Genomic DNA, 16,855 nt, shown 5'->3' on the forward strand with positions numbered 1-16,855 from the left:
TTTTTTTTTTTTTTTTTTTAACGGTTTGTGTTTGTTTTTAAGCGAGGATTAAAATAGGCAACATATTTAATTTAACAAATAATGCATAATGAAAACTAGAAGCCCCAAACAAAAAAAAGCATTTTTTTTTCTTAGAGTGTCATTGAGACAGCAAATTCATGAGCCAAAACTTTAAGGGTGCTGAAATTACCACCCTCCCACTGCAGCTACCCGGGTTTGGGGAGCTTCAGTAACTCTTAAGATTTGGCCTGTTTTAATGAAGCCCACACAGCCCTACTCTGCAGCTTTGTAGGTCAGAGAGGAACAGAGAGAAAGAAAGACTCCCCCAAAACAGTGCAGACAGACAGCACAAATTGAACTTGCAACTGCGATAAATGCATTATCTTGCCTAGCTGCTTCCTTTTGATGCCATGATYAGTTTAAGTGCTGCTTGCTAGCAAGGCATCTCTGAAAGTGCAGGCAACTTTTCTGAGTTCTTTTTTGCTTTTTCACCCGGTACTAAATCTACTACAAAGAGGGACAGAACAGAACAACAACCCATGTGTAGCCTCTCTGAGGCTACTAGTTTAACTTGCACTTAGCTGGCTGACAAGAGTAGAAAGGTTTGGTTTTGAATACAGATAGTACCAGGTGTATTTTATCTGAGTAACATTTACAGAAAAAAAAATTCATCATTGAAGAAAAGCAGGCAAAGCATTAAAGTATCAGTTCCATCCATGGGTTGCATTTTCTCCGGGGAGGATCTGAGGGAGARGAAAGGGAGGGTGTCTCTTTTTTCAATGGCAAACAGTATTTTGTGTTCTCATGCTGAAGTGCAAGATCGTATGTCAGTACCTCAGCTGTGGCAGTGCATAGGAAGAGAGAACAGAGTAAAACATAGTTACCTTTCAGAGCAGGTAGGGCACATTTGAGCATCTGGTTCAGACCATGAGCTTGCTGGTGATTTATCTAGGAACATCTCCTCCCAGTTAGCGGGATTTGTGTAGAAAAGATTTCTTATTGTTGGAGTCAGGACACTATCTTTTTAGCAATAAACATGCCAAGTGCACTTTCTTCTCCCCTGCTCTTGAATTCACGTAGTTCAGTGGCAGGGATGCCTCTTATTCCAGGTCTTGAGATGCCAGCTGGCTGAACAGCATCAATGGTGATGTCCTTCCTTTGTAGGCTATAAAAGAAGGGAGCAAGAAGCCTTCTCTTCTTGTGTTTCGCTGCTGGGATGGAAGCAGCATGAGCCAGGCAGTCCCCTCAGCAGCGGCAGGCAACAGTTAGAGCAGAGAGGATCGGTAGTGCTCCGGCACTGCTGCGTCTCGCAGCAGACAAGGAGGGAAGGGAGGGAGGCTGCGAGCTCAGCTCACAGCAAAGTTTCTGCAAGGTTCACTTTAACCCTTTGGTGCTTGCAAGCAKTAAACAAGCCTAAGTTGGCTGACAGTCGCAGAGAAAGACATGAACTAGGGGGACAGGCTATCAGTTTCTCTCTCTAGTTTTCTAGAGGGTAAACAGGTTTTTATTTCATGCCTCTTGGGAGGGTTAGCTGGTGAAAGATCCCAGCTGGGCTTTGTCTGGAGCCAGGGACAGGCATCACATGCCAGCTGAGACCCTCAGGATCAGCCCTAAGCATTGCTCTTTGGCGTTGATGCTTTTGAGGTATTTTTGTCTGTGCTCAGTGTCTGATGCTTTGTGAAGGCTCTGCAGCTAATTTAGTTTAGAGACCATCTCTCCCCTGAAGAGTTTGCAACTGTGTGTGGGTAAGCATGACCCCAATTATGCTGTGTTGTGGGCAAAAAATGTTTTCCACCAATTTATGAATGTGTGAAGCTGAGGTCTAGCTACATGGCTACACAGAAATGAGGCAGAAGGAGCCAAAGTCAGGGTGAGAACCCAAACTATCCTGATCCTTCTGATTGCCAGCTCTTTYGATCTGCATTTCTTCACTCTGCTCAGGCTGATAAAGAAAGTTTTGCGACTCTGTTAGAGTTGTTACACAAGTAAGAGTAGACTCTGCATCAGTGAATCTGTAATTTTAGCTGTGTGCATGTTTCAGAAAGAGGACAGGGGAACAAAATTTACTTTGCTTTCTGCAGTGTAGTTGAATCTACTGGGAACAGAGGCCAGTTTGGGAGGCCTCGCAGGGGACTCCAAGGTTTCGCTGGCAGTGACCGGCACACAGACAGGTAGTGACAGTTTGCAGCTCTAAGCACTGAGCCGTGTGCAGCTGTGTGCAGCTGGATTTCRTATGTCATGTGCTGTTCGAGCAGCTGCTCTCCATGACCCCTCTCCCCCAGAAGATGGGTTGGCTGGARGCACTTCACAAGGTAAGCCTGACCTGCAGGCCTGCAGCTGGTCRTTTGGCTGGTGGTAGTTCCCAGTGCATGGCAGTTGTCCTTTATGGTCTGAGCTCTTGGGCACTAGGAACAAGGCTCCCCTCTGGAAAAGGAGTTCCACACAGAAGTTTGGGGAAGAGGATTTCATTCTCCTCTCTGCAGTTTTTTGTGTCACAAGACAGAGACATTTCCTCTCAAAATTGTCTCTCTGAAATAGTTCTCCCTCTTAGGCCCCCCACACAGCCTGAGCAGAAGGGCCAAAGGCTAATGAAACCAGGAGCTGTGCAACTCTTTCATCCTCCCACTGGTCCTTCAAGGCATGTGGATTAGGCCTGGAGTGGAAGGCTGTATTATATGTCCGTCTTTCTAATGGCTTCAGTCTTTGGAGCTGACAAGCACAATGTGTGACTGTAATGGAGCGCTATTTAGATAAATGAAATGTAGCCCCTAGAAAAAATAGAGTTCCTCCATACTTTGTGGTGAGCTGAACCCTCTGAAAGCCAAGCCATAGAAGGCAGCTTTGATTGCTGATTTCCTTTCACATTTCTTTTATTGTAACACAGTACCCAATATTGCACTGTGTCCATAGATACTGAATTTCCTGCTAGGCACATAGGAATGAAAGTACTGTCATAAATCAGAAGGAATACTATGTGTATTTTGCCCTGGACTCTGTACAATTACTCCTTTACAAACAAACTACCTGACAGCACCTCCAAACCCTGCACACACATCCTCTGATTTAAGCAGAAATAAGTGAGAGTTCTACTTACTAGGAATAATGTTCCTGATTGAGTTATGAGACCCAGAAGAGGCAAGTCTATGTTGAAATGCTGTGACCTGGCTTTCCAAATAATGCTAATGAGCAGCACTGAAATGAAAGGCTCTCGTTTCCCATCCATACAACCCAGCTTCGCCACTCAGCTTATTTTCCCTTTGTTGATTTTGCAGTAAATTATCTCTCCCTTTTGTAGCCCAGAACTGCTGTTTGCCGGATGGGCATGCTTAGATTTCTAGTTTCCTTTGTAGCTGTGTATAATAAAGACAGATGAATTTTAGATAATGCCACAATTTATACCAGCTGAAGCTGATGAATGCTTGGCTGACAGATTGCTGGGTTCCTGAATTACTGAGAAGTACATAAGGCTTTCTCTCTATGTAAATTCTTGGACCAACCAAATGGTAAATTTGTGCTGTATAAAATGAAGGTGTTCAAATTTCTGTGAAGATACACAGAGCTGTGAACCCAGTGAAAGTTATTTTTCAAGCAGCTGTTGAGAATTTGGGGGCAGAAGATTGCAGGCTGGTTGGATGCTTTCCTCTGCATTATTTGACCTGCGTATCAAGTTTTGTATCAGACATGCCATTTCACAMATCTTTTTCACAATGGTCCCATACCAGTCTTAGAGTGAAATTTGGTTTTGGCAAAGAATAAATAAGATTTCTGAATGGTTGCTAGTGGGTAAAGTCTATATTTTCCCCTGGGGATTCTTATGTTAYCAAATTCATGAATCTGTGAACACARTGCATACTTTGAGTCTTTACRAATTGCTTTCAGTGCAGCTGCAAAGAACAGAAAAAGAGCTATACTTTCCTCTCCCCGAGATGTCCCCTTTGCAGAGGACACATCCCAAACTGATTTCTTCAAGCCCTGAGCTGCAAGGACCTTCCATTATTCTTGGCTGTTTGTGTGAGGGAGAGTCAGGGCCAAGCAGAACGTGTCTTGCTGATGTAGATGCTGATTCTTGAACTCAGGAGAAAACCACACCTTGGTCAGTGCCTATGCTTGTGTCAAAAATGATAAAGAAAACAGAAGCAGTGATTGAGTCTTCACTATTAACTATACAGGAGAGAGAGTATGTAAAGTGAGAGCAGCCTTTTAACTCAGAGCTGTCTAACATCTGAAACATATTCTGTGCTTGGACATATTTTCCGCCTGTTGTTTAGAAGTTACAGTCAATACTAGCTCACTCTTTCTCTCTTCATTATGGTCATTTCCTTTCTTCTATTAAAGCAACTTCTCTCCTCTATCTATACGATTAATCTCTGCCTGGACAAGAGTTTGGCTGACAGAGCCACTGTGCTGAGCCAAGGCAGCTTTGCTTGCCTGGAGTTTCACTGGCTCATGAAGGGCTTAGGGGAAGATCACCTACTCGTCTCCGAGAACACTGCTAGAAACCTGCACCAGATGGCTTAGGAATCAACTCAGCACTGTGAGCCTCTAGTAGCAGTCATTACATATGGCAATAATAGTCATACTTAGCACTTCTGTGTTTTCTAGTCATTTACAAACAGTTACTCAGGCTCTCAGTGAGGTGTAGTCAGGCAGTGAGGTGGGCTGCCAAGTGTCACCTTCTTCACAGCTTTTGTGTCTGTTACGGGTTGTGTAGCTGTGCCACACGTGGCTACCCACGGGACACCTTTTTGAAGAGGTGCCCAGCCTCTCCTCACTCTTGTGTACAAAATACAGCTGCTGAGGTGTCCAGCTGATGTTAGATGTGTCACATGGTGAAAAACCTGTCCTTTACCCTTCCTTCCTTCCTCATCAGTTGCCATGGCCAGGGGGCCCCTTGCTGCCCTGAGAGGTGTCTGGTAACTAGAAGTCCCTGAGGTGGTTGTTCTGGGAGTTGTTCCTCTAATGATCAGGGTGGTTCATGGTTTCCATCTTGAAGGCTGCGAGGGCTCRGAACAAGAGGTAAGTCACTATGGAAGTGACACTGAAGCAGGTGGTAGTACTTTGYGCTCTTTACCTTAGCAGAATGGATTCTACTGTAAATGTGTTTTTGTTCAAATACATTTTGTTCTTATAGCCATGGCACTGAATGGCAGGTGATTTTACACCACCAACAGACGCGTGCAAAACATAAAAAATCATATATTAGTAGATTTTGAATCATGAGTCTGTAAATTTATGTTTAGACTCATTCAGATTTGGATGAAATAGGTTTAGCAACCACCAACTTAAAGGAGAAATACCACAGTCCATTGGATGGCAACCTTGAAAGCAGAGAGTTGCCTTGGTTTTGTTTCTTGCCTAGGCCACTAAGGGCTCCAAGCAAATATACTGACTTCTCTCTGCTTCATTTCTTTCACATGAAAAGGGAAAAGTTATTACTACCTCTCCCCTGTAAGCAGTCTGTTAATATAAAAGGCTATGCAAATGCGTGTGGTCATATGCCCACTGCTCCAGCAGAGCTGAGTGCCTTTCCCCCTGTGCATTCCCATACAATCTTGTTTTGCCCAGTACAGTATGCCTGAAATTGCTTATGTGTTTGAACTAAAAGRGTTTCATTGTTTTGAAAGACCTCAGGCTGCTTTAACAATTTGGCTTTGTTTTGAACTTTCGTCGTCAAAAATATTGCAATCGTTCAGTTTATTTATAGAAACTAATTCTCCCACAGATAACTGAAGATACTCAGCCTGGTCTGATGTTACTGCTAATTTCTAGGAACATTTCTAATTTGATTTACTGATGTCAATGAAGGGCTGCATTGTCCTGTCACAGAGTTCTGCCTGAAACAGTCCTGGTGACTGAGCTTGTGAAGTGCATTGCAGATCCCCCAAATGGTAATATCGCCACTCACAGAATAGATATCCTGTGCTCTAGGTAAGTCAATGAGAGCTAACTTAGGGCTGGGTGGTGCTGAGCAGGGTCATATGGATATCATCCTTTGGAGCAGGGGTCACCTAAACAGCAGGTTCCAGCTGGATCCAAACTGCAAGGACATTGTATTCACCTTCCACCAAGGTCCCACACAGCTCATTATGGGCCTTGGTAAAAATTAATGGAGCAATGAGTCAGGCATAGTACTAAAACTAGGTATCATGTTCTCTAACCCACAGTCTGCAATGTTTTAATTTCCTCTGAAGTAGGATAGTTCTCACAACAGTGCCTCTTTTTAGGGAAGTCAGCACAATTCCTAGTCCCAAGAGCTTCAGGTAAGTCTGGAGAAGCTTTGGGATGTGCTGATGATCTGGCTTTGGTTGGCCAGTTGCTAAGATACAACCTGAGAGGTGCTTGCTTGGCAATGAGCCACTCTGTTTTAGTCACTTGAAGCAGGCACTCGTTTTTAACACTCATTATCCAAGCTTGTCGTTCGGCCCATCTGCACTGCTTGCCAGATGATCTTAGCATGACTGATGACAGTGCACAATGAATGCTAACAACTGGGCCTTATTTTGGCAACAAGAAAATGGCCTGGCTTCCAGGAGAGTAGGTTGTYACTCTACATGATGGACAAATAATCCATGTGGACAGTGCAGCATTTGCCAGGAATTGGGTCACTCAAAGGATTTTTTTCTTCCTATCTGCATGAGAGAGATGGTGTGCAGGGGAGACTCGGCACAGACCTCAACAAGAAAAACAGCACCTTCACTGGGAATATCTGTGAAATGTGCATGTTTTCTCCTTTGATGTTCTATTTGTTTTTCCTGAATTTCTGGTTATTCTTGATGGAGCCTCAAAATATWCTTCTCTCCTCCTTTCATTTTTATTCTCACCTCATTCCCCACAGCCTGGCCCCATCCTCTGACTGTAGACAGCTCAGAATTGCCTTCAGTGTCAGTTGATGTTGTTGCATGGACAAGCACGTGAGTCACTCTTGAGCCAGTGACTACATGATCTCCCTGTCACCACAAAGCCTGTCTCAGCCTGCTGGAAGATGGGCCCCTCTCTCTGCAAAGAGCCTTTTGACTCCTGTGGGCTTCACACAGATTTCTGCCTACAGAAACAGCTTGCATTACTGAGGCTGAGATGTGATTCCCTGAAATGTGCTTTTCACAGCGCAGATGATGCTCAGGAAGGTTTCAGATACAATCAAGCAAGTTAAAATGTGTGCCTTTCCTCCTGTTACACTCAAGGGTATCACCTGAACTTGTCAGGCAGCACTGTGATTGCAGTGCTGCTCAGAAAAAGGCTTTTTCTTCAGAGTTCAAATCCCAAGCAGAACTTCCCTAAAGCTGGAGTTCACTCTTATGCAGAATGGGATTTTGGTCTGAGCCCAAAGCTAATAGACTCAAGTATTCACTAACGTGCTTCTGGCAGGGACTTACGAGGCATAACTTTCAGAATCTTTAACATAAGAACAGATCTTTCCTGAATGCACTCGCTAACCAAATCCTCCCAACCAGATCATACAGATGAATGCACATGGGGTAGAGTGTGGGGAACACTGGCTGCAAAACAGTTAAATCCTTCTCCAAAGTCTTCGATGTCACATTATTTGCATGATTCACAGTTAACAGATGGGCTCATGCCTATATTCAGTGGGGAATGGTTCTTCAACTGCAGTTGTTAAATAATAATAATGACGGTTTATACTGAGAGGAAAACAATTTTTGATGACCCCATTACAACATTTTTTATTTCTTTGGTTTGTTTGTTTTAATTCTAGTCTTGAAGAAGAAAATCCCTTTTCTCAGTTCTCATTTACAAAATATGCAGCTGAGAGGACTCTGCCCACCCACACACTTTGACATTTCATATATCAGCATTTCCATCCAGGGCTGGATGAACTCTTTCTAAACTCTCCTGGAGAAAATATGGTGGAAATTCTTACAACAGGAGAGCGAAAAGCAGTGGTAGATGCAAACACCTCCATCTCTGCCCTGCTGCTAGTTTTCATTGTAATTTTGAATAAATCCTTTCTCTGTCATATACTAGAGATTACAGTGCAGAAATCCTGAGCCCCTGACAGTTGTGCTAATAGAGTTACCGGTTTTAGGTTAAAAAAAAATCTGCAAATGATACAAAAGTCCATGCTCCTTCATATCACAGAAAAGTCATTGAAGTAATTCTCTTAATCCACTTTGAAGGAGTGACCCTTCCCATTAGCAGAAGTCCCTCTTTTGCCATGGCTCCCTGAGTCCTGCTGTTGCCTCTGCCTCAAGGCATCTGTGCCTCAATAGCTGCAGGTTATGTCTGAGAAGCCCCTTAGATGTGTGCTGTGACAGAGGCCCCATGCATTGCCCTAATCCTATGCAATGGTATCCCACTTGTTCAGCTGCCAAGTAAAACAGTTTTGATGTGTTTTGTGATTCATTGGCTGAAAAGAAGATAAACTGTTATCATTCAGCTCAAGTGTAATAGTAGAAACCAGACATTACCAGTGAGATCAGATTAGGGATGGGACTTGAGCCCTACTTCCAAACTGCAATCCTCAGTTGGACTTCTAGAGCACTGAAGAGGAGGAAGAGCAAGGAAGAGATAAAAATAGACAGTATGAAGACAAATGAAGAACAACTGTCTAGTGTGACTGTGTGTTTGTGTTCCCACCCTGTTTCGTTGAAGGCCTCTTTATACAACTTCTTTAAGCATCTGCTGCTTACCCCAAACAGTGGAGACAGAATGTCGGCCTAGGCAGACTCTCAGTCTGACTTGAGACAGCAGTTCCTATGTATGTATGGTAAATCCAGGGGTGTTCCCRTTTGATGCTTATTTTGTCTAATAGCAGTCACAAGTTCCCTCTTCCCCAGTCTCTAGGTCAGTAACAGAACAAACTCACTTAGCTCACTGGCCAGTTCCACTTAATTATCATTCATTTCTGGTGAAGCAAAGAATAAGATGTTACTGTGTGTCTATGTGTTTAACTAATGTGTCTGATTATTAATAGCCAACTTTGGTCCTGCTCTCAGCCTGTATGCCGTTCTGTCTCCAAGATCAAGCTGTTTGGGAAGTTGCTGTTCTGTGAAGAGACTGGACAAAAAGCTTATTGAACATCCCTTCCTTTTTATCAGAAGACTGGTCTGTCTCTATTTATTTTTAGCATGTTATCAACAGAAGTTGCTTTATTGCTTCACTATTCATGGATGAAGACATCTTTTTGATAGTGACAAAGCTCTGCCCAGAAACATTCACCACATGGTTCTCCTGCATGGCACACATGAGCTGCACTGCTTGGTCATTTAGTCCTTCTTTTCTCAGGCCCCAAGTACACATTACAAACTGGTTCACCACACACAAGCTCTCTTCATTCCCACTAAAAATAGGAGGTTTTATCCWTGTCCCAGCTCCACATTCCCACACTCTTCCAGCTTCTTAAAATGCAGACTTCTCTAGTGTAGGCACCATCTCCAAACACTGAGTATTTTGCCCTGCAGGTCTTACACTGAATTCAGAATGTGCTCTTTCAAAGAGTGAGAGGCTTCTTGTCCTATGAAACATTAAAATAATCTCCTTGATGGGCAGTGGTGGCCACATGAGATGTGCTTTGCAATAGTGGATGATACTGAAAAGAGATACTTTACAGCTGCCATGCTGTTGCTGAAGAGTACTGGTGAAGACTAGCATTTTCTCTGGCAGATCCCTGTTACTATCCAAACAGCAATTTCATGTGCCCAAATTAAAGGACTTTAAAAAATTCTGGGTCAGATTTACCCTCCAAACACCCATGCAGCTCCCAGTGCAGATGCAAAGGCATTCTACCTCTCCCTGACAATAAACAGCTTTAGGAAACATTAAATCTGTATCAGTGTCTGTCCAGTACTAGTGCTGTTCTTCACAAAGCTTTCAAATGGCCTATTTTTACTCTTTGAAAAGATAGTAATTTGCTATCTTACCAGCTTATGCCAACAAAATCCCCGTTTCCAGTTCCTAGGATTTTAGTTCTATGCAATGAGATCAACACACATTATCTGCTTCTGCATACAATTCATTATTGACAATTCGTCCTGCTTTAGCTGTACTTCTAATGACAAGCTCAGCATAATCAAGAAGGAAAAAAAAAGAGAATAATGCAATGAACTGCTGATCTCTTTTTTAAGTTATAAAACAGGAGCATACCCTGTGTGTGTGATGTTCTGGGACTCTCAGCAGAGGTCAGTCCTGTAAAGATTATCCTGGGAATAAATGTGTGCATTTAAATGGAATTCCAGTGTGGGAGATTAGACTTCTAAGGAATGTCACTGCTTTAAAATGAGGAAATCTCAATTTCAGTGGGCTTCAAGCAGACACAAAATCAACAGCTGTAATATTTTTACACCAATCTGTAAAAATCTCTGTATGTAGACTCCACCAGACTGCAGTGAGGGCTCTGCCTGGTTTAATGCAACTAGTTGAGCAATCACACAGTAACTCAGGAGATTATTCACATATCACACAGATGCAAAGGCTCTGTACTGATGACCAAGGCTTGGGATAGCAACGCTTGGCTGGACTGCACTGAGGTCACTCCTTGGTGAAGTGCTTTCCACAGGCACTCTTCCAATTTCATSTGCTCACTTCCCAGCACTGAGCTCCACAGAGGAGCCCTTTGTGAGTGGGATGATGGGGACTCCATCACTGACAGTGCAACTGGCTCCATACCTGACTTGCCTACAGAGAGCCCAGTCCTGCGTAAATCCTAAAGGAAACCTTGCTGCGTAGTAGCATCGCCAGGTAGGGGGCTATAGTGATCCTTGTTTAGCATCCCCTGGAGATTTGGGCTGAGGTTAATGTTGGGGCTGGTTCTGTGAATGCTTCCCTAATCACTAGTGTTTGATGCACTCCTACTTGCTTGGTTATTTGTGAAAGCTGAACTGCTCAATAGCATTGCTGGAGGCTAAGAGATGGCTTGGAGCACCCAGAGGTACTGTGTTCCTCCGGGGGCGGGGGGCTGCATTAGCTTACCTAATGTTATTTATTTGGCAGACCCTCTGGAATTCACCGTATCCATGTTGGATGTTATTATGGCCAAAGCGCAGCAGCTGCAGCCTGATGTGGGCAGTTGTAAGTCACTGACAAGTCCTTGTTGCTCTGCACAAAGCAGAGATTGGCCTGTTACCCATGTTACACTGGACTTTGCAACTCATGCTAATGACTCTGGAGAAGCCTTGTTAAAAGCTACTGGCARTTAAGATATATGTTTTTAGAAGGATAGAGGGTGTCTGGTCTGGAATTTGCTTAGTTGCTCAAGTCTAAGTTACCCCTTGCTGCTCTAGCTGTAGTGTTGGTGTCCCCAGCTCATAGTCCCCACACCAACTATGCACTTCAAATTCCCTCCTGTCCTGATAACTCTTTGTGTCTGTTGTCCATCCTCCTTCTTTTCAGAGCTCTCCTCCCCCAGCCCCAGCCCACCTCAGGCTTACACAAGGCTTGCAGGAGCAAAGCCAATTCATTGCAACATTCATATTTCAGKGAGTAGGTCATGTTGGAAAGGACTGCAGTGGAAAAGCAGCAGTGGGCAGCTGTTTCCCGTTTATTCACATGTAACCTTCATAGCATTATCAGTGGAATATTAAGCAAGGTTTTAGCATCTGCTTTGTTGGTTGGTTGGGTATCAGCCAGCTGCTTCTGAATTTCTAGATTCACTAGGTGTCTGCATATCTTGTCAGCAGTGTTAGCTTGATTTTTGCCACCCAGTACCACAGCAAAACCCCTGCAGCTCTTAGCTCCTTTGCACCACATACTGTTGGCTGCAAGTATCTGATTCTTGTGGCTTCTGTTGCCAAAGCACTGCACGGGCGTTCTTCTATTTCATAGGGACAGTAGGAAAGCTGCAGGCTGTACTAGAAAAGAGCTGGTCACTTATGAAAATGAATGTGCTTCTTCCCTGGTGGGGAAAAGAAAAAGAAGAAGAAGAAGAAGCTTTAGCCTGGCTCAGCTAGGCTTTAAGCTAGATTTTGTGGCTGTGGTGACAGTACAGAAATTTACTGGCTGATTCACTCTTGCTGGTCCAGGGTCACATCAAAGTAATCATGTATTAGGTATTTTTGTATTGTGTATTTTTGGAGCTGGCAGTGATTTTGCTTTGGAAGGTTCCTCTGATGAGTCTTTCTGTCCATTTTAGTGATATACTGTAAATGTTGCTGTGTGGCAAAGTCCAGCCCACAAAGAAGAAGGTCTGAAAAGCCTGCAAGGTAGGGCAATGTTGATTAACTCTGCTACTTTAAATTGAAGTTCTCTGGAAGGGAATTTTAATCTCTTCCTGAACCAGCTGATGATCTTGTTTTACTAAGTTATAGTGGGAAGATTTGAATTTCTCTTACTCTTTGATATTTAGGGATATTTCATTTTCATTGGCTATAATTACACAAGTTACTTTCATATTGTGTAAAACCTCCACATATTTTGTGATACATGGCCTGTGTTATAGGGCCTGTCTTCCGCCATCAAATATTTCCAATAGACAGGAAAACATTTTTTAAAACAAATGGTGACAATGGAGATCTCTTTCCTGCTCTTTTTCACAATGAGCATAATCTCAGGCCTAATTATAAGACAAGGTTCATAAATGAATAATTCCTTTCAAATCAAACCTGCATTAATAAAACTCAGTGTGTCAGTCTCTACATTCACACTGTTCTATATGCAGAAATCAGGACTATCACATTTGGAGACATATCCTATTCTTTCTGGGCAGTGGAATATTGAGGTCTTTCTCAAATATACTGACATTTAACAGTGCTCTTTGTTGTCCTGCTTGTGACTGTCACAGCACATCGGATTCATTGACAGCTGAGGGGTGACTTGTTTTATGAGTCTGAGAAGAAATGTTCAAGTGTTGGAGGTACTTTGGATAATTCATCTGAAACAGAGGGTAAGTTCCTTGCACAGGAACCATGGTAGCCTGCCTGAAAGAACTATGGAGAAGCAGTTGAAGCGACTGCACACGTACAGAAGAATTCCASTACCACTCATCCAAGCAGCAGGAGGAACATTTCAGTTACCTGGGCTGATCTTGCTCAGGTCTYAGTACTTTGAAACACCTCCCGACACTGCTGACAATCTGAGCACCATTTTCATTTCTTGATGTACCATTGCAGCTCCCTTGCCTTCTGGTGCAACCTCAAAGTTGAACTGTGTCAGAGCGGGTGGAGCAGCAAAAATAGCATTCCTTCTGAAAACACTTGACAGTAAAAACAGAAGCCCATTTAATTGACTTTCTATTTGTCTGTATGCAAAGCCATAGGGTTTMACAGCAGTGACGTGATTTATACCGCTTGTGACTTGCACCTACAATGGTTCATCAGGGCAAAGTAGTGGGAGGCCAAGCCAAAACCTCTTTAGAATAAGGGCTGTCTGAAATGATGCAACAACCTTCAACTCATAGGAATAAAGTAGGAATAAACTGGAGTTAAATTTTAGTGTRGGAATAAACTGGACTTAAATTTTAGTGTTACGCTGATTAGTGCCACCTGGAAGGCAAGTTGCTAACTAGATGGGGTAATGATGAGCTAATATTGGGGTATCCATAACTTTTATCTTTTGTCTGCTTAGCACTGTTGTTTCTCACAGAAATCCGTGGGATGCTGCCAATTTTCGTGCAGTTATAATCAAATAGCTTGAGTGTATTTTTGGACACTGTATGGCTGCTGGGCTGGTGCAGACTGTCTTCCCTAAAATAAAGTTTTGGAACACCCTTCATCTTCCCATGATGCTGTACCCTGAAAGTTCGGACCACTTATATTCAATCAGACAAATACTAATTAGTAGCATAACAGTTTTTCCTAGAAATAGCTCATATACTTGGTGGTAAGTGGAAGATCAGTATGAGCTCTGGATGCAGCTCTGAGCTTTGTCCCAGATTCTGTCCTTGCTCTGTTCCAGGCACTTAATTTTCTGTGTCTCAGTTCACCACCAGTGAAATTGGCTTAATTTTTTGCTCCCTCATCTGTCTGTCTGATGTGGCTTTAATACACATGATGAGAGCTGACTGTCTTTGTCCTGAGGACAAAAGTATCCTTCAGTGCTCAGTTTTCATTTGACTGTTTTAATTTACATAGTTATTTCTACATGGAAATGTATATGCCACGTCATGGAAAAGCTGATGCTTAGCAACACGGACCATTACAAATGATTGTAGCACATGACCTTCCCTTAATGATCTTGGCCTGTCATCTCCAGGTAAGGGGTGCAACTGCAGAGCTGATACTTCCCTCAGGAGATGCTCTGTCCCTTCTCTGGTTCCTCCCTCCCCTTCATTTGGAAAATCTTTGATAATTAAATCAGTACAAAAGCAAGTGATCTGTTGTTACAATTCATCTGGTAATTCAGCCTAAGCTCCAGGTTTCTCTTTGCACAAATGAAATTTGCTCTGCTCACAAAAAATTGGCTCCCAAACTACCTGCTTGTTTACACAACCCCTTTCCTAATTAGATGGCTGAAACCAGCAAAGCAGGAACCTCATCCCAGCACAGATGATCTTAGGGAAAGAAAAAAGGTGCTTTTCATTAAAGACTTTCTCTCACAAAGAAGATAGATGCATGTATTTCAGGAAGAAGAAGGTACAACAGCTCCTTGGTCATTTAATGTTGGCAGGATCTCTTGTTCCCAAGCAGGGACAGCAGGGATGGAAGATGGGGCTCAGCTGTTAYACTGGAGACCTTGCTTCTGCCATTTGTCCTCCATCACTTAGCTCTACTCCTCTTTGATTTAGTGGGTTYTGTCTGAAAGAAATGTGTGAAGTCTTAATAAATGTCTTCTTGGACAAGAAGAGCACTCAGGCTTGGCTTGAAAGGCACAGCCTTTTCTCCTGTAGCTGGGATGGCAAATACTTGTGCCTGACACAGTGCAGAGTCACTGAGAGACAGGAGCGGAAAGTGCAGCTAAAATCAAGGACTCCAAAAGCTGGCAGTTGACGTGAAAAGGACCTGCTGCAGTTTCAGCAGCGCCTGAAAAGCTACTAKGTCAGCAGGAGGAGGGAAATGGCCACAAACAAATTCCGTCTTGGCCAGTCCTGAAATGAGACAGCCATTTGGAATCACTGTTCYTCTGAGGGCTTTGCTTCACTTGCTTTTGTCATATAAATTTTCCTTTTTGGTTGAGCTAGTTGTCAAATTCACCGCTTGTAATCATACTTCACCCAAATGATGAAGTGTCAAGGTTGGTGGGGTGTGCAAAGGATTAAAAGTACGAAGCAAAATCATCTGCATACCCTTGTTTATTTGAAATACTCCTAATCCTCAGTTTTGCTTGCCTCTGGACTCAGAGTAARTTTGAATTCATAATAGAAACAGCTTTGGGTTTTCACTGAGAGTTTGCTTTTACTGTATCCAGAAGCTCYTCAGTTTCCTTGACCTCATGGCCAGGCTTTGTGAGTCAGGCATTTGAATGCCAGRGTTTATTTTTTTATTGCTAGCCATCTCTGGGTTCAGACCAGTGTCTGAGATGCAGAGGGCAGAACCAGATTCTGTTTCAATTTACATCTGTAAAATACATAATACTGATCAAGGGTTTGTTCAGCTCTCGAGTACAGGATCTGGCTGATACTTAAACTTGCAGCAATAACAATTTCATTACGTCAGAGATTTCTGTCACTAAAGAAGAATGGATTGATGTGCTAGAAGCCAAAAATATCAACCACATCTTCAGTGCATATCCCATTATGTTATTTTATTTGGTGTTAATACTCATTCGTAAACAGTAATAAGCATCAATAAGCAGGAATACACAGGAGTATTCACCAACAACCACTTTGCACAGGGAATGCCARTTGAAAGTTTCTAAATAACCTCTAGAAATCATTGTTTTGAGGTACTATCAGGGATCTCAGGGCTTCAAAGCATTTACAGAGTTAAATAGACTTAAAAAGTCCCMAAAATTTTCCAGTGTGGAGCAATCAATAACCACCTGAGGTTGAGAAACAAGCTGTGGATAGGTTATTGCCCAAATATTACTACCATAGGTTTTACAGCAGCTTCAGAAGCAGCTGTCTTGCTGTGTCTGGGGCATACAGAACTAGGTGAATCCTGATCTGACCTAGCTTCCTAGTTTGTGGCTGGCAAACCAGYGTTAGCTGCTGGTCTCCTGATCATCTGGTGATATGACATTTCCTCCCTAGAAGCAGCCCAAGCTCGCACATTTTACTTCGGGGGAAAGAGCAAAATTGTTTGCCATGTTTCACCTAAAAATGGCTTGTGCATCTGCCTTACAGAGAAAGCTTTGTTCTTCTCTGCTTCCAAAGAAAGGGATTGCAGCTCTACAGCACAGCAATAGTGTTTTAGCTCTCTGCAGGCATGACTTTCACATGTAGTTTCCTRAACAGTAGGACAACTTTCTTTAAGGAGCCTGAGGGAAAGAGGAGGGAAAAAAGAGAGGCAGAGCTGTGGGAGACACTCATTAGAGGCCTTTACTTTTTGACTTTTCAAGAAGTGAGAGTCACCAATTAATTGATACCCTCACGTTAGCAGAAGGCAAGCACAGCTGCCCTGGCCTATGATAACCTCTCCCTGCAGCACAAGGAGCTCACATCAGGAGAGCTTGTGGTGGCAGGAAAGAGAAACAGCCTTTTGCACAGCGGACTAATACAAAACTGAGGCACCAGTAAGGTATTTCACTTTCCTTACCTCAGGCTCACTCTGAAGGGTGCTAGGGAAAATACAGGGAAATTATCCTGCCCAATTTCCTCTAAGTACTCTGAACAGCCTCACCTGGCCTCTGCTCTTAACCAAACCTTGCCAACAAGCCTSTATTTCAAAAGTGTATAAGCCCTCAGTAAGCACAAACATGTGGTTGCTTGGTGAGCTAGGTCAAGAGGAGTTGGTGTTTTGAGGCCTCTTTTCATCRGTGGTAAGTAGTTTTTGTTTGTTTGTTTTAAACCTGGGCTCATAGAAAGAGC

The 16,855-nt window shown here is 43.1% G+C and overlaps 1 protein-coding gene across 1 annotated transcript in view; it reads right to left on the reverse strand.

Moving 5' to 3' along the window:
• The window catches only part of SERTM2 (serine rich and transmembrane domain containing 2), a 9,781-nt gene extending 8,366 nt beyond the window's left edge, over nucleotides 1-1,415 (reverse strand). The window contains exon 1 of the mRNA XM_085319641.1: nucleotides 885-1,415. The gene's annotated coding sequence lies outside the window, so the exon portion shown is untranslated. The remainder of the gene's footprint in view (nucleotides 1-884) is intronic.
• Between the last annotated feature and the right edge of the window lie 15,440 nt (nucleotides 1,416-16,855).

This window comes from Rhea americana, unplaced genomic scaffold, assembly GCF_003343005.1.
Source record: "Rhea americana isolate MKP2758 unplaced genomic scaffold, rheAme1 scaffold_6, whole genome shotgun sequence".
Classification (NCBI taxonomy): domain Eukaryota; kingdom Metazoa; phylum Chordata; class Aves; order Rheiformes; family Rheidae; genus Rhea; species Rhea americana.